Raw genomic sequence first — 22,018 nt, forward strand, 5'->3', positions numbered from 1 at the left:
TCCCTCTACACACACACACACACACTTCTACCCCTCCCTTCTCTCAATCTGCTTAGATCACAAGATTTGATTAAATAAGTATCCAGGGTTTACTATAGTACGGCTATAAGTATAATTCACAATTAAGCAGCCTATTGTTCCATGATTACATTTCCATTCTTTAACAACGTGTTATTTATTGTTTTCTGGGAGGGTGGGGAAGGGTGATAATTGCCTCATTTTTTATTTGCTTTAACTTCCTGTCTCTATCACTAAATCTCCCCCTTCTCGTCCCAACACAGCCGGGAAGTGCCAGGTGCATGTCTTCTTGGGGACATCTACCCCAGACTCTTCCATGCCTTCCGGTTTCTCTCCAGGCCTTCTGCACACCTGCGGCTGTCATCCGACGGCCTTCCTTCATGCAATCTCAGGAATTCACTTGTGTCCCAGGTCTGATTTCCTCCTCTTCCTTAGTGTTTTCCCTTGTTTGGCGAGTCACGATCTCCGGTGGCTCCCCGAGAAAGGTGCATGATTCTGAGACCTTGAATGTTTGTTGAATGTCTGAAAATGTCTTTATTGGTACTGATTAATAATTTGACTATTTATAATTGACTGATTTGTAACATGACTATTTGACATCATTTTTCCTCATCCTTTCGAAGGCCCTGTGGTGCTGTCTTCTAACTCATTCTGAGAAGTTTCTGGCTGGAGGTCCGATGCCATTCTCATTCCTGATCCTTTGTAGGTGACTTTTTATTTGTTTCTCTCTGGAAACTTTTGCCCCAGTGTTCTGAAACGTCATGATTACATGACTCAACAACCTTTGCTTTTCACTCTCTGGGGCTGTACACTAGGATAGTATTTCCTATCCCACAGTCCTACATGGGGTGCTGGGGAAGGATCCAGAACAGCCATTCCTTCCTCTTCCCTTTTGGCCAAGTCCCAGTTGCATTGGATTGTCCACACCTCTACCAGGGAGCTCAGGGGTCAGTCTGAGTTGGCTAATCTCATCAAGTCCTTGTTTCCCCTTGGCAGCAATTGGTTCAGGGATGGGCATGTCACCACTTCTAGCCAGTGTGGCATGAGGGGAGGTCGGCTGGGAAAGGGCCCCTCACTCTGAATTAGGAGATGTCTGGAAGAAACAGCCCTTCTTCTTCCTGTCTGATCATGATGTCAGCTGCCATCTTGTGACCACAGGGGGATGGGGGTTGATCTTTGAGGAGAGAGGTACAAGCTGAGATGGCAGGGAGGAAAGAAGGGGAGGACCTGTGTCCTTCAGGGCACCATGGAACCACTGCATTAATCTGTCACAGCCACCCTACCTGGGAGCCCCTTGTTAGATGAGGCGATAGCTTCTCCCTGTTGTCTAGGTCCGTTAATTTATTCCTTGCACCTGGAAGCTTCCTAACTGACAAGGTGAGTGATGTTGGCATGAATAAATTGTAGTCCCAGCCTCCAGGGCCTGGATATATACTTAAATCATGGAGTTAGGCACAGGGGTCCAAGCCAGGTGCTGGTTTGGTCCTGGGAGTGAGATGTCAATCAGAGCCAGACAAGGGACACAGATGTGAGGTGGGGGTGTCTCGTGGTCAGGGCTTCATGCTCTGGAATCCCGGCTTTGATACTTGCTCACTTGGTGAACTTGGTGAGCTACTTCACTGTGCATCTAAGCCTGGCTTCCTCATCTGTATGATGAATGTAATCACAGTATCTGGTGTTGAGATTATCAAATGAGATAACATGTGAGAGCTCAGGACCTTTCCTGTGCAGAGTGAGTGCTCATGACTGCCAGGGGCCGGACCCACTGAATACTGAATCACGGCCTCTTCACGTCCTCTGCATAAGGGGTGCTGAGTGTCCCAGCCGGGCTGTAGGTGAGACTGGGATGTCAGCTGTGGGGAGAACCTATTCTCCCCAAGGCAGTGGGGAGGGGACTTGCGACAATTTGAAATATCTCCAATCCATGGAAGTTACAAGTTTGAAGGTTTAAAGAAAATACATTAGACCAGTAGTTCTCTCTCAACGTATACATGCAGCGGGATCATCTAGGTGACTTGTGAAGCACAGCTTGCTCTGTCCTGCCCCAGAGTCTCTGATTCAGTAGGTCCCAGAGAGCTTGTGAATTTGCATTTCTCGGAAGTTCCTAGGTGATTCCAATACTGCTGGTCTGGGTCACAGAGTTTGAGAACCACGGTATTAGGGGAAGTGGAGAGAGAGTAAGACCATTAGGGAAAATCATTTGCGGTTACTGTCTTTTTAAATTTTAAATTTTATTTTATTAGAATGATGTTATTATGGAAAAACACAAACATACACGAAAATAGAGAGCTGTATAATGAGCCCTCATGTCCCTACTACTCGGCTTCAACATATACCGGCTCATGTCCCGTCTTGTGTCACTGGATGCCCTCTGAATGCACCTCCTCCCTCCCCACAGCCAAGAGCACAGACCCCAGCCCCGTCTCTGGCTTGCTCCCAGCGCTCAGAAAGGGGCCACCTCTTTGGGGTCCAGCAGCATGGAGAGATGACCAAGTCAGGCTGTTTTTGAAGAGTTGGCACAGGCATCTGTTGACAGTCCTCTGTCACCCCCTCACATCCCCCCCCCCCACCATAGGTAGGCAGCTGAGGTGGAGGCGGGCTCTCCCTGGCCAGCTACACAGCTGGATGGCTACGGGCTCAGCTAGCTGTCACCACCAGTCTCAGGCTCTGAAGACTAGTTCTCCTCCAAACAACCTGAGCCCCTGCCACTCCATCATTCAATCAACCGCAGCGTGCCCGGTTCTGCTGGGGAGACCGCAAAGGACAAGACCCCGTCCAGCTGGGAGACTTGGTCCATAAACTGGTGACCATGAGACAGCAGGCTGAGTGCCTGGGTAGAAGCTTCTGCAGAAAGGGTCAATGGGAGCCCAGAGGAGGATGCCCCGACCCCAGCTGGCGGGAGGCAGGAGATCTAGGGAAGCCTACCTGACTTGCTGATGCTGGCGCAAGTCTTCAGGGCCTAGGAGGAGAAGGTCCCGCCTCCCTCCTTCATGGGCCATGTGTCTCTTGCTGTGAGAGTCATCCCGCCTCTTCTTAGCTCATGGTTCTTTCCTGTAATCTGTGTGCATTCCCCTTGTCCGGTGGCCAGGGCACCACTGTCCTTCCCCTCCACACGGAGCCTGTGGCCGGCTGCCGCCCCTCTTGTGAGAGACGGTGTGGGTGAGGCATGCGGGGTGGCACTGTTGAGGGTTGGGGGCACGTGCCGAACACTTAGGCGCGAGGCTTGGAGGTCAGCTGCTCTGGAGTTAAGCTAACTACGGAGTTTCCTCACTTACTCATCGGAGCGATGAATCCGGGGGTGAACTGCGCTCCTCCCAGCTCCCGGGGTTCCCTCTTCTTCTGGCTTGCGGGGGGTCCTGGCACTGCCTGCTCCGTGCATGATGGGCGTGGGGCGGGGCCTGCACTTCCGCACCTTCAGGGCCGGGGTTGATGCGGGGAGGGCTGTGCAGCCAGGGAAGGGGTTTTTCTCTCTGGGGCCAGGTGGGAGACAGACCCCAAAGGGCCTTGACCACATCAAGGGGTCCTGCAGGCAGCTCTCAATCGATGCTTTGCGAATGTCCTCTTTAGAAAAATGTCTGTGTTTCCCAGCGTTCTTATTACACAGGAGCCCTTGTTCCAGATCTCTCTTCCCATGACTAAATCCAACCCAGCGTTTTATCATCATCTTTATATTTAATTAAATTGCTGTTCCCCATTTAGTATTTTCAATTAAGCTCCTAAAACCAGATCTTACTTATAGATCTAAGTTTTACATTGCAGGTTTTTACAAAGGCTTTGTCATGGGAGCTTTTTTATATTTTATTACTATTAATCCCCTATAATAAATAACATCAACTCCAATAATGCTACACTTGTTGCTTTCCCCCGACTCCTGTCTCCTTCCACATTTATTATTGACTCAATTTATGTTCCTTTAAATCGGTTTCAGTCTGGGTGGCAATACTCTCATTTACTGACTGATCAATTTGAATTTGTTTTATAAGATTCCATTAATTACTGTGTCCAATTCTCTTGCAGTGCCTGGAACCAGTGCATCCCTTTAATCCCCTAGAATTCCCTCTAGTCTCTCTGGCTGCATATTTTCACTGGAATGGTGTCTTCGAGTTAGGGCTGGGGGGCCCTTAGATGCTTACATTAGCAGGTATTTTCAGCCTTATTCACAGCAAGGAGCAGATGGCTGAGTCGCAGGTGGCCTGATTCTACCTCATACCTTAGTCCTCTCAATCTGGCCCCTTCCCTGGTGAATCCCCTGAAAACCCTGCAGGGGGCAGATGCGAGGCTTGGCGGGGGGTCAGTCTCTGAGCAGGGGCACTGGGGGACTCACGTGCCATTCCTTTGGTGCATGGCTGGGATTTCCTAGGATTGGTCCAGTCAGCCACACAGGCAGCCCCCTTCTCTGGATAGAGCCTGGACACACAGGCGTGAGCCTCCCTCTCACATAGGCTGGAGGTGCAGAAACCCCCGAGCTTTGATGAATTTCTTCCTTTTCCTTAAGCTGAACCCCTCTCCTGGCACTGTCTTCAGGGCCATGCGCAACAGCCTCCCAGCCTCCTTTGCCCTCGTATTTGGAAAGACATTTACTCTGTGTTGCCTGATGGTCTGATCAGTTTGCACCCTTTCAGTTGGTTGGTTACTTACAGGGAGAACATGAGGCTGCACACCCAAATCTTCTCCGCAATACTCAGGTGCAAGAGGAGGGATGCACTTGACAAATTTGGGGTGTGCATTAGGTGAGCACCAAGTTCCAGAGATGTTACCCACAGACTTACTGAAGAACAGCCTGGGCTGTCAAATCTGTGTCTCCTCTCCTGGCCACAGATACTTGGAGAAGGTTGAGTTTTAGATCAGGATTGGCTTATTGTCTGGGGCAGAGCAAGAGCGCGCACACACACACACACATGCACACACACGCACACACACACGCACGCACACACACGCACGCACACACACTCCTTTCTTCAGTTAGCTTGAATGATCTTATTTTCTTGCAAAACAAAGCACCTCACCTTGGATAAGGGGTGAATTGCCAAAGAACAACATACAAGAGATGATAATGCTCTGCTGAAGCCTCACTCCACATGTCCTTGGAGAGAGCGTCTTTAATTATGGCAAAGACAAAAGGCCAAGGCCAGTCACGGCGAGTGAGTGTACATCCAGGCCATGAAAAGTGGCTTAAGAGGGAAGACAAAAGGAACTGTGTCTGTTTCTGAAAGGGCTTGAAAAATTCCATGCAATATGAGTTAGGAAGCTTTTTTATGATGCAAGGTATTTTGAGGCAGAAGCAAGTGCCCAAGAGTGAGGAGAAAGACCACAGAGAATCGCTGTCCTTAGAAGTGATCATGTAGGATTTGACTCCCATCCACTGCTCCCTGCTGGGTAGGGCGCTGGTGATCATTGAGCCTCTGCTGGGATGTCTCTGGAAATGGGGATCTCTCTCCCTCCTCCCTTCCCAAAGGAGGCTCTTTAATTTGCAGTTTATGGAAATTTGTTGGTGTTCCTGACAAACTTCTATCTTCCCTTCAGTAAAAAACAGCCAGGCTTTTTTTTTTTCTTCTTTGAAGAGTCACCTGTCCTCCAGTCTCAGTCCTTGTGGTTTGGGCAGGGCAGACCCCACCTCTCAGCTTTAGTGGCGGGCATGTGATCCCAGCCTGGTAAATTGTCATGTTTCGCACTATGGCCACAGTGATTGGTCATGTGACCCAGCATGGGCATGTGACTCAGGCTGTGCAGCAAAAGTCAGCCCTGGGAGTTTTGTTTGTTTGTTTGTTTGTTTGTTTAAATGTTTTATTTATTTATTCATGAGAGTCAGAGAGAAAGAGAGAGAGAGAGAGGCAGAGGCAGAGGGAGAAGCAGGCTCCCCGCCTAGCAGGGAGCCCGATGTGGGACTCGATCCCAGGACCCTAGGATCATGACCTGAGCCGAAGGCAGACGCTTAACCATCTGAGCCACCCAGGTGCCCGCCCTGGGAGTTTTGATGGAACCCTCAGGCAAGAGACATTCACTCTTTTGGTTGTTAAACTGATAGGACCTAGGCCTGGTGCTGTTAGTGACCATGTTGGCACCCCCGAAGGAGGACATGCCTGGAGATGGAGTTAACATAGAGAAGGACAGTGTGCAAAGATGTAGTGCCTGAAACCTATCTCTGGGTTTTCGTGTTATGTGAAAAACAAACCTCTTGTTTGGCTTAAGCCAATTTGTGTTTGGTTTCTGAGTCCCAGAATGATCTAGGAAGATTTAATTATTAAAATTATATTACCTTTTTATTTATTGGCATGACTTCCCTACAACCTTTCTTCTTAAATCTTTGTTCTGCCCTCTGGGTCACAGAGAAAGCCTTCATCTCCTCTTTCCTAGGCTAGCCCTCACTTAAAGCCAGCATCGTTTGCCTGCATCTTTACTTCTGGATTATAAACCTCACCAGGCATTTTACTAGTTCCTCTGGTGACAAGGTTTCCAATCTTCTCACCACGCAGGTTACCTTCTTCTAGGCCAACTATCACTTCCCGGGTTTCTCTTCAATGAGGCTCCCACATCTGAACCTGGGGCTCCAGAGGCCGTCAGATCAGACTGGAATCTGACTGGAGACAGGCCTTCCTTCCTGGGATGGACTCTCTACTTCTGGTAATTCAGTTTTGGCCTCCAGAGTCTCAGTGCCTGGGGTGAACTCATTGAGGTCATGGTTATAGAGAGCTGTTCTCACACTTGAGGAGAGGCCAGGCCTCATCCACTGTTCACTTCACCACCAGTCAGCAACTCTCCTGTCACACAAATGGAACTCAGGCTTCCCAAGTCTGCTAGCTGTCTGACCCGGAGAGAGCTGTTTAATCACCTCAGGGCCCTGCTCTTCTAGATGTGGTAGAGGCAGCTTAGGCAGAAATGCCAAGTCTTCCGCTCCATCCCAGACCTATGCAGCTGAATCTGCATCTTAACAAATCCCCCGGTGAACTGCATGCACATTAAAGTATGAGAAGCACTTTCCTAGGATAGAGTGCTTTTTTGCACCTGTGCAGTCAAATTTTTAAAAAAGAATTTTATTGAGATACGTCACATACCACATGATTCATCTATTTAAGTATACAATTTAATGGCTTTTTTTAGTGTATTCGCAGGGCTGTGCAGCCATTACCACATTCTAATTTTAGAGAATTTTTGTCCCCCTTAAGGAAAAAACCCCATACCTATTAACTGTCAATTTCCACACCCCTCCTACCCCATTCCCCAGCCATAAGTAACTACTAATCTACCTTCTGTCTATGGATTTGTTCATTCTGGACATTTAGTATACATGGAATTATACAACATGTGATCTTTTGTGTCTTGCTTCTTTCACTTAGTATAATGTTTTCAAGGTTTGTTATGTTTTAGCATATCAGTACTTCATTCCTTTTTATTGCCAAATAATATTCCATTGTATGGATGTACCATCTTTTGGGTACCCATTCATCAGTTGACAAACATTTGGGTTGTTCCCACTTTTTAGCTATTATGACCAATGCTGCTATGAACATTTGTGTACAGGTCTTTGTGTGGATGCATGTTTTCATTTCTCTTGGCCATATACCTAGTGGAGAACTGCTGGGTCATATGGTAACTGCACATTTATCTTTTGAGGAAGTGCCAAACTGTTTTCCCAAATGGCTGCACCATTTAAATTCCCATCAGCAATGCGTGAGAGTTCTACTTTCTTCAGTGCCTCACAAACACAAATTGTCTGTCTTATTATACCTTCCTAGTGGGTATGATGTGGTATTTTACTGTAGTTTTGAGTTAACATTTCCCTAAAGACTAGTGATTTTGAGCATCTCTTCATGTACCTGTCAGCCATTCCATATCTTCTGTGGAGCAATGTCTTCAAATCCTTTGCCCCTGTTTAAATTGGGTTGTTTTTTTACTATTGATTTATAAGAATTATTTACTATAGATACAAGTTTCATATCAGATAAAGGATTTGAAAATATTTCTCTCATTCTGTGGGTTGTCTTTTTACTTTTTGATAATGTCCTTTCAAGCACAGGAGTTTTTAATTTGGCTGAAGTCCGATTTATCTATTTTCTCTTTTGTTACTCATGCTTTTGGTGTTGTTCCTAAGAATCTATTGCTAAATCTTAGGTCATGAAGATTTACTCTTATGCATTATTTTAAGAGTTTTACAATTTTAGCTCACACATTTAAGTCGGTGACCCATTTTGAATTAATTTCTGTCTATGGAATGAGGTAGGGGTCCAACTTCACTCTTGCATTTCAGTTGTCCCAGCACCATTTGTTAAGGAGACTATTCTTTCCCCCATCGATTGGAGTTGGCACCCTTGTTAGAAATCAATTGACTATAAATGTGTCAGTTTATTTCTGAATTCTCAATTCGATTCCATTGATCTATATGTCTGTCCTTATGCTGATTGATTACTCTAGCATTGTCACAAGTTTTGAAATTGGGAAAAGGGAATCTTCCACCTTTGTTCTTTGTTTTCAAAATTGTTTGGACTATTCTGGATCTCTTCAATTTCTACATGAATTTTAGGATTAGCTTTTCAATTTCTGCAAAAAAAAAAAAGAAAAACCTGGAAGCTGGGATTTTGATAAGGATTGTATTGAATCTGGAGATTAATTTGGGGAGTATTGTCATCTTAACAGTGTTGATTGTCCCAACATTAAACATTGGTGTGCCTTTCCATCTATTTATATCTTCCTTTATTTCTCTCAACAAGTCTTGCATTTCTTTTGTTAAATTTATACCTGAGTACTTATTATTTTTGAGGCTATTGTAAATGGAGTTGTTTTCCTAATTCTAATTTTAGTTACTTAAATTAATTGTTCAACTCGAACAACTGAATTTGAATCGCTAGTATATAAAAATATATTTATTAGTTCTAATAGTGTTTAAGTAGATTCCTTAGCATTTCTATAAATAAGATTATGTCATCTGAAAATAGAGTTTTACTTTTCCTTTCCAGTTGTGATGCCTTTTATTTCTTTCACATACCCCACTGCCCTGACTAGAACCTCCAGTACACATTAAATAGAAGTGGAGAGACTAGATATCCTTATATTGTTCCTAGTCTTAGGGGGAAAGTGTTTGGTTTTTCACCACTTGGTAGACTGCTAGCTATGGATTTTTCATAGATGTCCTTTACCAGATTGAGATGTTCCCTTGTGTTCCTAGTTTATTGAGTGTTTTTATCATAAAAGGATATTGATTTTTGTTAAATATTTTTTCTGCATTTATTGAAATGATCGTATGTTTTCTGTCCTTTAGTCCATTAACATGCTGTTAAAAATCAATTGATTTTTGAAGATTAAACCAACTTTGCATTCTCTGGACAAATAACATTTGCTCACGGCACATAATTCTTTTTATATGTTGTGGGTTTGGGTTTGCTAGTATTTTGTTGAGGATTTTTGCACCTAATGTTACAAAGAATATTGTTCTGTAAGATTTATTTTTCTTGTGACATCTTTAGTTTTGATATCAGGGCAATACTGGCCTCATAGAATGGATTAAAAAGTATTTCCTCTTCTTCTAATTTTCCTAAAGTTTTGTGAAGAATTGGTATTAACCCTTTATTGAGTGTTTGGTAGAATTTATCAGTGAATGCCTCTGAGCCTGGGCCACTTATCTTTACAGGAAAATTTTAGATAACCAATTTGATCTCTTTACTTGTTATAGGCTTATTCAGATTTGTTATTTTTTCTTGAGTCAGTCACAGTAATTTGTGTCTTGTTCGGAATTTGTCCATTTCACCTGAGTCATCCAATTTGTTGATGTACAATTGTTTTTAGGATTCCCTTATAATCCTTTTTGTTTCTGTAAGGGCAGTAATGATGTCTTCTCCTTCCTGATTTTAATTATTTGAGTTTTTTTCTCTCTCTCTGTTTTTTGTTGTTGTTGATCAGCATAGCTAAAGGTTTGTCAGTTTGGTGGATCTTTTTAAAGAACCACTTTTGGTTTTGTTGATTTTCTCCTATTGTTTCATGTAAGATATGAATAATTAATTTCCATGCTGATTCTTTATTTCCATCCTTCTGCTTGATTTGGATGTAATTTGTACTTCTTTTTCTAGGGTATGGTTTTTTAATCTGAAAGAAGAGCATAATATTTCCTTCCAAGTGTGTTGTGAGGATTAAATAAAATGTGTGCCTGGGGCTCCTGGGTGGCTCAGTTGGTTGAGCGACTGCCCTTTGGCTCAGGTCATGATCCTGGAGTGTCTGGATTGAGTCCCGCATCGGGTTCCCTGCTCGGCAGGGAGTCTGCTTCTCCCTCTGACCCTCCCCCGTCTCATGTGCTCTCTCTCTCATGCTGTCTTTCTCAAATAAATAAATAAAGTCTTAAAAAAAAATGTGTGCCTGGCACATAGTAGGTGTTCAGTAAATGTTAGTTTCCTTTTTTATTTATTCATCTTTGTTATTTTAGGCCCATAGACCCAGCCTGTTGATAGCAATTTGAATTTTGATTTCATCATCAAAGGGCACATTAGTCACGCTACTCAGCTGTGTATCAGCTGCAAATCTGATAAAACATGATTCGAATGGTTACATCCAAGATGTGGATGAAAACCATGGAGCAGAGTAGAAGCCGATGGTATGCCATTGCAAACCTCTTCCAGATGGACATCAATCCGTTAGTCAATGCTCTTTGGGCACTGTGGTTCAGCAGTAAATCTACCCAGCTGTCCACATTTGCCCCTGCCAAATGCCCTGCTAAAGCTGTGTTGTCTGTGGCACTCCCCAATTCTCTCATCCTTACAGTGGGCTGCTCGCCTTGTCCATCTGTCATCTGTGCTCCTTCCTAGGTGTGGTAGATTGAATAATTGTCCTCAATTTTTCACGCCTCTCTGCATTTACACCCTTGCCATCGGCTTATGGGTGGAGTACCCTTTACATCCTTTACTTTGATTTTGGCTGTATGATTTGCTTCGGCCAATGGCATGGGGATGAAAGCCATAGTATGTCAATTCCAAGCCGAAGTCTTAGGAGGCCTCACGTGTTTGTCTCATCATCTTGTACCTCTGCCATGACCCCAAGAAGAACATGCCTGAGCTAGTCCTCTGGTCCAAGGAGGATAAGAAATGTGTGGAACAAACCTAGACCTACAGTCCTGTAGCAGGAGGCAGAGCCTCTCTAGCCAACCCATAGATTCCTGAGAATAAATGATGGTAATTTCAAGCCAAAGGGTTTGGGGTGGATGGTTACACAACATTGGGCAATACCTGATCGATAGACTAAGCGAGACCCATTAGAAGGCTGTGCCTGTGCACTTGAGAAGAGATGGTGGAGTCACCTTAAAGCCGAGACTCTGCTCTTCACTAGTAGAAATAGCTCTGGGCTAAGGATGGTTTAGGGGGAGTCTAATCCTGGCCCCAACAACTGTGGGCCGTTCTCTCTTCTCTCCATCTGTAGCATCAGCCCCCCCCCCCCCCCAGCACAGCGGTCCTCTGCCATTTTTCTGCAGGCGGGGCATAGCTGGTGGACCATGGCCATACGTAAGATGCATTTCCTCCGCAAGATCCAGATTTTGACGAAACTCAGGAAGATAATTTCAGGGAAGGAAGTCACTTCAGTAATTGACAAACACCCCAACTAGTGGTACTGCTGTACAAGGCACTCACACAGGGTTATGGCTTAGATCCTGAGTGCGTGTCTACAGGTTATTTTACCTCTTTCTTTTCCATTTAAGAAAGCAGGGGAGTGAGATTGTTATTACCCACCAGAGGCCAATTCACCTGGAAGCAACTGACGCTTCAACCTCAGGCCCCTCACTTGCTAGGCCACTTTCAGGAGTCCTGGGAAGGACCTTCACAGTATGTGCATATAGTTCTACACTTTCGTAAAATTTGCAAACGTGAGGGGTTTGAATTATAATAGTACAACCACTGTCCCTGTCCATTCTCTCTTCTTCTCGGCCAGACTTCTTTGTGTCAGGTGGAATTGGAGTGGCCAAGGGCTTTGCTAGCATCTGTAAAGGGGGTTGAAGTCGGGATGCATTTAGTTTGGGTTTAGTGGGATATATTTCTGGGGTTTGCATCACTCTCAAGGATAAGTCATTGCTGGCTCTGCTGGTCTAGGAATGGCTTCCAAGAATGCTCTTCCTGCCCATTCTGTGACCTCTCTCAGCACCACGACATGCACGCAGCTCCTGAAGCATTTGGGGAATACAGGAGGAACAGGGCTTGCAATGTACAGGGACTATGGCAGGATCATCTTCTGATTATTAGGCACATGAAATTGTAAGCAATGGATTCAATTCTCATCAATGCCTAGTCAAAACAGAAGTTCACTTATGCAAGAATATACTCAATAAGGCAGAGCATACAATTACAATTGTACTATATATCCTTCCCCCCCCTTTTTTTTGATGAGAATTATGTAAAATAGAATTGATTAGAATTCCTATGCCACAGGCCTGTGGCTGTGGAGATACATCAGACTGCAAGTACAACTGTAGCAGCTCATCGATGAAAGAAACTTGACAGAAGTTTTTCTAAATTTGACAACGATCATAAAAATGCACATAACATTACCGATAATGAGGGGCAAAGCTAGAAGAAACTTCTCTAAACTATCAATAATTTAAACCAAATTTCAACCAGCTGATCTAGAGGAAAGAATGAATGCCTATCTATTCTCTCTCGAGAAAATATTATAAAATCATTTTGTATGGAGATGTAATCAGAGTATACAGCCAAAAACTATAGGAAAAAGGAAGTATAGCGGCATGCCATGCAGTGAAGTATTGTTTTTCAAAAGTTATATTATCTTTCTAGATTTTGTGCGTATTGTGTGTGTATGGTCATCACTTGGTGATTTCTAATTGTCACCATTGATATTTGCCATAAAAACTGTAATTTGCTGTCATATCTTTTCTCATTCTAAATAAATATTCATTTTGCATTTAACTTCGTATGTATATAAATATATATTTTTTCTTAAAATGCACCCCCCCAAATTGTGTAGGTTTTGGCCCCTGGGAAGTCTGCTCCTGCCCTCGCCTGCCAGAGGTCATATCCCAATTGCCTGTGAGGAGCCAGAAAATGGTGTGGCCAGGGAAGCAGTGTGGCCCACTCAGGGACTCCCAGGGTCCCTCGGAGGGAGCCCTGCTTCCTGCTGAAAGGGCAGAGCCCCTCAGCTCCCATTGGGGGCTGAGGCTTGGGACCACCAGCCCCAGGTTTTCCAAGAGAAGCTGAAAATACAAATTGTTATATGAATAATCCTGAGTCTTAAAAGTTAGCATGCACATACCGTGTGGGCTGCCATTTTGTTGAGGTAACTTGAGATAAGTTGCGATAACTTGACCCTGCTCTAATTTACTTTTTAAAAGGTACAGAATTTGTCAGTGCCCGAGCTTTAGTGTTGACGACAGGGACTTGCCATGGGCCTCCCGGTGACACCGGCAGGTCAGGACACCGCAGCAGGCACTGGGGCCTACGGAGTCTCTAGGGTCCTGAGGCTCTGATGCGCCAAGGTTTCTCTCCAGCAGGCTCCCTTCCACCTGGCAGCAGTGCAGGTGAGGAAAGACTGAACGGCGGCGGCCAGGACATTGTCATGGGCCGGGGCGGGGCCGGGGCGGGCCTGGGGGCTCAGAGGAGCAGGGGCAGCAGAGGCTGCCCCCGCAGAGCTGGGGCAGTGTCCTCTGCGGCCCTGAAGGTGAGGCGTCGGTGGAAGGACAGGGGGGGATTGCAAGATTAATGTGATAATGTCTGTTGATTATTTTAAGCCATGTGGAGGAAAAATAACATTATAAATAGCAAGGGCCGTAACAGATTCAAAGGGTAAGTGTATTGATAGCCTTTTCCTCTTCCTAAGATTTCTGATGTTTCAAAACAAGATTATTTCGGGAGTGCATCTATTTTAATTCCCAAGATTCTCCTACAAACACGTTTCATGGTGAAAGAGCCTGTCTCCTCCTGTTCTCCCTTAGCTTTTTCCACGGAAAGGCAAAGCTCTGGTTTCACACACCTCGTGCCGGCCTAGAGTCTTTAAAAACCTTTCTGGGTGCCACCTGGCCACCATGCATGTTAGCAAAGGCCTGACTTTGGGTAGGGTTTGACATTTTAATTCCCAGAATCCACCTTGTTTACCACTTGACAGCAGGCTTCTTTTGGAACGAGGTGCTTTGCAGCTTCCAGGTCCCAAAGCGGGACACAGCGATGCGCACGCACACACACACACACACACCACCCCCGCAATGTTACTGTTATTAGGGGCAGGCTGAGCTGCCAGGGGCTCTCCCTGCAGCACATCAGGCCAGGAGATGCTAAAGGGCTGGCCCAGGGTGAAAGCTTGACCTGAATGCGAGCGCTGGTCAATAAAGGGCAGTTGGACTTTTCTGGAGCTGGTCCGGGACCCAGGCCGCGGCTTGACAAGCTGGTATTTCTTCGCTTGCACGCCATAACTCCCCTGGATCTACAGCCCCAGCCGGCAGCGCCAGATGCTGAAGTCAGGCGGGCGGCTCGAATTCCATCCAGGGTCTCCTGTTGCTCTCACTGGGATTAGCACAGGGAACGGCCGGCTGGGGCTCAGGGGGTGGCGTGGCCTTCTCCTCTTCCAGCCTGGCTGCAGTTATGTCTTTGCAAGCACTTATTTTTAAAAAACGACTTTTGCTATCTTGCAGACATGTCTTACTCACGATCTCTCTCCCTCTCTGTCCTTTTCCACCCTGCACACCTGTAGTCCTCACATTTGGGGCCGCTTGCTTGGATTCTGATTTCTACAGAGACTTGAAGTTGGGTAAAAATGGTTTCAACAGAGGAGATAAAGATACTGTCACCATCTTGGAGATCTGCTTACTACCTGAAGCCCAGTCTGCAAAGGGGAGGGCGGTGGGATCCGTTGCTTCCCGCATGGCGGAAAAAGCTCCATTTAACAGAGAGGGAAAGGGAGTAAACCCCTCTTAACATGAGCCACTGTTTAATGAAGACGAGCTAAGATTTGACAGTGTTAATGCTGCTGAAGTATGAGCTTGGTTAAGGTGGGCAAGCAGTTAGTAAAACACAAGCCTGGGGACAAGTGGTTTATGTGCTCAGCGAATGCAAAATTGGTGATTCTCCTGTCCTGCCTATCTGGGTGACTTTGGCAAGGCCTTGGCCATGCATTTGTCCTAAGTGCATGGCTACGATATTTCACCAATACCCCGTGGCGTACATGCAGAGGGGCTGAAGAAGGACAAAGGCCACATTTGATGTAAAGAATCAACTAAATGTGGAGAAATGATAGAGGGCAGCATTCTGAAAGGTTATAAATAAATTCCTAATTGTGGAGTCAACCCGTGCACTTAAATAGAAATACTCATATGGCAGCTTAAAAAGTCTTTAGATATTTGTGGGTAAAATGCTATGATGTCTAGGATTTGCCTAAAATACTCCAGAAAAAAAATTTTTTTTAAACATCTATATGTGTGTGTTGGGGAAGAAAGAGATAAACAGATGAAACTGCCAAAGTGTTTGGAATCATTGAAGTTGGGTGATGGGAACGTGGGGGCCCATTATACTATTTTCTCTACTTCTTGTGCCTCCTGGAAATCTTCCATAGTATAAATCTTCCATAACCTCCAAAAAATTCCCTGGAGATAATTAGGTAAACAGTGAGGGGAGAGATAAGCAGGGAGATTCAAAATTTTAAAAAGAGAAGATATAGAAGAAAAACATGAAGGTCCAAGTAGATAGACAAGCACAGTGTGTGAGCAGACAACTGGTTAAACATATCATGTTTCATAAGATTGGAGAGCCTGTTTAACCTCACTGAAACAATTAAGGACATTTAAATGAAACTGGTAGGATGTCTTCCTATGCACTGAGCAAAGATTTAAGGGGTGGGAGCTCCTAATTTCAGTGAGCATCGGTACCAGGCCTCCCCTAAGCAGCTGCTAAGAGTGCATACCGGGGCAACTTTTTGGAAGGCAAATTAGCAATGTGATTTCAACAACCTTCAATTTTTTCCTATCCATTCGGACAATAATTCCACTTCTAGGAATTTTGCCTAAGGAAACAAGTGAAGACACGTGTCATGATTTGTGATCTGTGTATATGGATGGCTGTGCTAGCATTATTTAGGAGAGTAAACAACTGAAAATGACCCAACACCCAACAATAAGCAACTACTTAGATGATTTTGGGGTAATTAATTTGTGCATTTCTCCAACAGATATTTATCAAGATCCCCCTACAAGCCACACACCGGAGATACAACGATGGAGAAGACAAAGCCGCTATCTTCAGGGATTTGATAGGGCCACGGGAACATAGGCAGGTGGACAGAAGATAAAGGCCATTTCTAGAATGGAGCATACCACAGATACTAAAACAGAAGTTGGAAAGGATATCTTTGCTTTAAGGTATACTGCCCTATGTAAAAATATTTAAATAAAATTTAAAGATCGATAAACAATATGCAAAATGTTAACAGATTTACTTCTGAGTGCTGAGATAATGGGTGATTATTTTTCCTTAGACTTTCCTCTAATTTGCAAATTTTTCTCCGAACTGTATAATTTTATAATTAGAAAAATAGCCATGAAAAAGGGAAGGGTGCTACATTTAGCGTATGACCATTATATGCCATGTAGGTTTCTAAACACCATTCACACACACGCACACACACACACACAATACATAAACACACATACCATGTACATACTCTTACTTAACTCACAACTTTTAGAGGTAGACTTTATGTTAAATATTTATTTATTTACTTATTTATTCAAGTTTTTATTTAAATTCCAGTTACTTAACATATAGTGTAATATTAGTTTCAGGTGTAGAATTTAGTGATTCAACATTGACTTACAATACCCGGTGCTCAGCACAAGTGCCCTCCTTAATACCCATCGCCCATTGAACCCATTCCCACCCACCTCCCCTCTGTTCAACTTTCAATTTTTATTTTTGAATAAGTTATATATATATTTTGAAGAAGTTACATAAGTGGTTCCAAAATCAAAACAGTGTAAAATGATATATAGTGTAAAAATCTCATTCCCACCCCTTCCCTGAACCACTGAGTTTTCCATCACCATCCCCCATCTTCACACCAGATTTAACCACCATTTATTAAGTTCTGTGTATTGCTTATATAAACTAAGAAAATGAAATATATTTTTATATTTTTCTTTTCTTATACAAAATGTTGCATGCTATACATGCTGGTTCCTATCTTGCTTTTCTCATTAAAATAAGGTCTACCTCTTATTTTTGTGAAGATTAAAGAACTTCCTGATTTGTAAAGCCTACAAAATGTTCCACTGTGTGGATATCTTATAATCAGCTAATCGGTTCCTAGTTCTGCTGCAAATGAAGCTTGCAGTTTTTTTTTTCTAGTAATCATATGGCTTCTAAAAGGTCAAGATCTCATTCAAATGTGAAGTTTGCAAAATTTTCCCCCATTAGTCTGAATGGTTTCCAATAGGGTAGGGTGTGGCCCAAAGGAGTCATTTGTACTTGTCCCATTTTATAGATGGGGAATAGACCATCTCAGAGAAGGTCGGTGAGTTGGCCCAAATCACAAGCTAGTAAATGATTGATCGAGGCCTCTCACTTAAGCCTGTTAGAGTCAGAGCCCATGTTTTCTCAGAGGTGGACTGACAGATAATCATCACAGATATAATGGAAGAATATACCAGAAACTTAGAGTTTCGTACAAAATGGTCAATTATTAGCTTATTATAATTATTTTAGGAAGGAGAGGAAACAATGGAGACCTCTGAATAATTGTGAGCAGGACAACTCATGAGTAAGGATTTGGAGGGGGTGGGGTGACCAAAAGATCCCGGAGGACTTTGCAGTGATTTGGAGGGACTCATACTCATTGGAATTAATCCATTTGTCGTTTTTGAGTAAGCGATGTCTTGCTGGGGCAGTTGAGCTCGGGGAGAAGGCAGTGCCTGGCCATGATCCCTCAGTGTGGGGTTTTCCTGGTCAGTTCCAGCTTCTGAGATCTGACTGCGCAGAAGGTCTAGGTGTGTGGCTGGTGGGGGTGGTGGCGGAAGAGTCGTTCGCAAGGGGCCAGATTGGAGCTGTAGGACCTGACTCTCTTAGGCTGAAGAGCAATGGCAGTAGTGTTCTCATTCCCCCGATTAAGTGCTAAAGGGCCCCCGAGAGAGTGTTAGCAAGTAAGAGATGATGAGTTCTGGGTGTCTAAATAGAGGGCACACATTTCAGCTCCATTCAGCAGGGAGAGGCCAGACGTTTACAAGGAAGAGCCCTCTTGCTCCCCTTCTACTCCCCAGCGTAATGTGTGGGTGAAGCCACATGAAATATAGGACACATGGCTGTGTCTGAATCTCAGATAAACAGCATGTAAATCTTAGCGTTAGGATATCCCATGTCATGTTTTTATTTGTGAAGTCTGAAACTCTACCATAGGGGCTCAGCTCAGGCACTCCTGCTAGCACCCATTCTTTTCAGGCCCCTGTTTACTATGCACAGTGAAAACATTTAGGGGAGGAGGAATTGAGGAGTTTCTGCTTTCAGACCACTTCCCTCTTTTTTTTTTTTCTTATTATTTATTTGAAGAGAGAGACACAGCGAGAGAGGGAACACAAGCAGGGGGACTGGCAGAGGGAGAAGCAGGCTTCCCGCTGAGCAGGGAGCCCGATGCGGGGCTCGATCCCAGGATCCTGGGGTCATGACCTGAGCCAAAGGCAGATGCGTAATGACCGAGCCACCCAGGCGCCCCATCTTATGGCTTTTGGTAAGTCTATCTGGTTGTAACAACATCATTTTCATATAACTTATATTTATTCATTTATTTATCCATTTATAGATTAAACTGTCTCTAAATAATTTTTATATTATTGAGGTCATATGTGTTCATTGTAGGAAAAATAGATATAAGTAGATAATGTGTGTGCCTATATATATACACAAGTATGTAACAATACATTTAATTGTACTTGGATTTGACAGAGAAAATATTAAAGTGTAACTAATAGAATTGCTAAACTCCAGGGTTTTTTTCATAGCAAGAGAAATCATTTGCTTAAAAAAATCTGTAAATTAATAAATAGTTAAGTCGAAGTAAATATAAGAAATAAAATAACACAGAAAAATTATTCTATATAAATATATCTATAATCACAATAGAAATGTACCAAACTCTATAGCTAAAATATAGAATTATCAGATTCAGTTAAAAAATCTATACATATTCTGTTTGCAAGAGCCACAGTAAAGCAAAAGGGCATGAAAAAGCTGAAAATCAAAATTTGGAAAATATATATTTGCCAGGTAAAATAACCCAAACAAACCTGGTATACCTATATTAATATCATATTTTTTATTAAGTTTCAAATTTTAATTCCAGTATAGTTAACATACAGTGTTATATTAGTTTCAGGTGTACAATATAGTGATTCAACAATTCTATACATTACTCAGTGCTCATTGTGATAAGTGAACTCTTAATCTCCTTTACCTCCTTCACCCATCCCTCTACCCTTCTCCTCTCTGGGAACCATCAGTTTGTTCTCTATAGTTAAGAGTCTGTTTCTTGGTTTATCTCTCTCTATATATATCCTTTGTTTGTTTTGTTTCTTAAATTCCACATATGAGTGAGATCATATGGTATTTGTCTTTCTCTGACTTTTTTGCTTGGCATTATACTCTCTGGCTCCACCCATGTTGTTGCAAATGGCAAGATTTCATTCTTCCCTATGGTTGAATAATATTCCATTTTATATATATGGCACATCTTTTTTATCCATACATCTATCGATAGACACTTGGACTGCTTCCATAATTTGGCTATTGTAAATAAAGCTACAATAAACATAGGGATGCATGTATCTCTTTGAATTAATGTTTTTGTATTTTTGGGGTAAATACCCCACAGAATGATTACTGGATCATAGAGTAGTTCTATTTTTAACTTTTTTGGGGAACCTCCATTCTGTTTTCCATAGTGGTTGCACCAGTTTGCATTCCCACCATCAGTACACGAGGATTCCTTTCTTCTCCACATCCTCGCCAACACTTGTTATTTCTTGTTTTTGATTCACCCATTCTGACTGGTGTGAAGTGATATCTCATTATAGTTTTGATTTGTATTTCCCTGATGATGAGGGATATTGAGCATCTTTTCATGTCTGTTGACCATCTGTATGTCTTCTTTGGAGAAATGTCTGCTCATGTCCTCTGCCCATTTTAATTGGATTCTTTATTTTTGAGGTGTTGAAATATGTAAGTTCTTTATATATTTTGGATGCTAACCCTTTATCAAATATGCCCTTTGCAAATATCTTCTCCCATTCCATAAGTTGCCTTTTAGTTTTGTTGATTGTTTCCTTCACTGTGCAGGAGTTTTTTATTTTGATGTAATCCCAATAGTTTATTTTTGATTTTATTTCCCTTTGTGTTAGGGGACATATCTAGAAAAATGTTGCTATAGCCAATGTCAGAAAAATTACTGCCTATGCCCTCTTCTAGGATTTTTATGGTTTCAGGTCTCACATTTAGGTCTTTAATCCATTTGGAGTTTATTTTTGTGTGTGGTGTAAGAAAGTGGTCCATCTTCCTCACTGATATGAGGAATTCTTAATCGCAGGAAACAAACTGAGGGTTGCTGGAGTGGGGGGTGGGGTGGCAGGGATGGGGTGACTGGGTGATAGACACTGGGGAGGGTATGTGCTCTGGTAAGCGCTGTGAATTGTGCAAGACTGTTGAATCTCAGATCTCTACCTCTGAAACAAATAATGCAATATATGTTAAGAAAAAAAAAATAAGAAGAAGAAGGTAGCAGGATGGGAAGAATGAAGCAGGGGAAATCGGAGGGGTAGATGAACCATGAGAGACGATGGACTCTGAAAAACAAACTGAGGGTTCTAGAGGGGAGGGGGGTGGGAGGATGGGTTAGCCTGGTAATGGGTATTGAGGAGGGCACATTCTGCATGGAGCACTGGGTGTTATGCACAAACAATGAATCATGGAACACTACATCTAAAACTAATGATGTAATGTATGGGGATTAACATAAGAATAAAAAAAAAAAAGAAAGTGGTCCATTTTCATTCTTCTGTATGTAGCTGTCCAGTTTTCCCAGCACCATATGTTGAAGAGACTTTTTCCCATTGTATATTCATTCCTTTTTGTCAAAGATTAAATGACTATATAATTGTGAGGCTTTTTTCCCTGGGTTTTCTATCCTGTTCTATTGATCTAGGTGTCTATTTTTGTACCAGTACCATACTGTTTTGATTACTACCACTTTGTAATATAACTTGAAGTCTGGGATTGTGATACCTCCAGTTGTGTTTTTCTTTTTCAAAATTGCTTTGGCTATTCAGGGTCTTTTGTGGCTCCATACAAATTTTAGGATAGTTTGTTCTAGCTCAGTGAAAAATGCCGCTGGTATTTTGATAGGGATTGCATTGAATCTATTGATTGCTTTGGGTAGTAGACATTTTAACAGGTACTGTTCTTCCAACTCATGAGCATGGAAGCTCAACCTAGAAGAAATGGACAAATTCTTAGAAACATCTAACCTACCAAAACTGAAGCAGAAATAGAAAATTTGAACAAACTGATTAGCAGCGATGAAATTGAGTCAGTAATCAAAAACTCCCAACAAACCAAAGTTCAGGACCAGATGGCTTTGTAGGTGAATACTACCAAACATTTAAAGAAGAATTAACACATGTTCTTCTCAAACTACTCCAAAAACTAGAAGAAGGAAAACTTCCAGATTCATTCAATGAGGCCAGTATCACCCTGATACCAAAACCAGATAAAGATACCACAAAAAAACCAGAACTACAGGCTAATATCTCTGATGAACAGAGGTGCAAAAATCCTTAATAAAATACTAACAAATCGAATTTAACAATACATTAAAAAAGTCATACACCACAATCAAGAGGGAGTTATTCCAGGGATGCAAGGGCAATATTCATAAAAAAATTAATGTGATATGTCACATCAATAAGAGAAAGGACAAAAACCACATAATCATTTCAATAGATGCAGGAAAAGCATTTGACAAATTATAACATCCATTTGTGATAAAAACCCTCAAC

General features: G+C 42.9%; 1 long non-coding RNA gene across 1 annotated transcript; it reads left to right on the top strand.

The window, feature by feature from the left end:
- The first annotated feature begins 323 nt into the window (after positions 1-323).
- On the top strand, positions 324-16,296 carry LOC117999875. Its single transcript, XR_004676340.1, has 3 exons — positions 324-429; positions 642-720; positions 16,153-16,296. It is a non-coding gene; the product is annotated as an uncharacterized LOC117999875 (long non-coding RNA).
- The last annotated feature ends 5,722 nt before the right edge of the window (positions 16,297-22,018 follow it).

Source organism: Mirounga leonina, unplaced genomic scaffold (assembly GCF_011800145.1).
Source record: "Mirounga leonina isolate KUSES-001 unplaced genomic scaffold, KU_Mleo_1.0 Mir_115, whole genome shotgun sequence".
NCBI lineage: Eukaryota > Metazoa > Chordata > Mammalia > Carnivora > Phocidae > Mirounga > Mirounga leonina.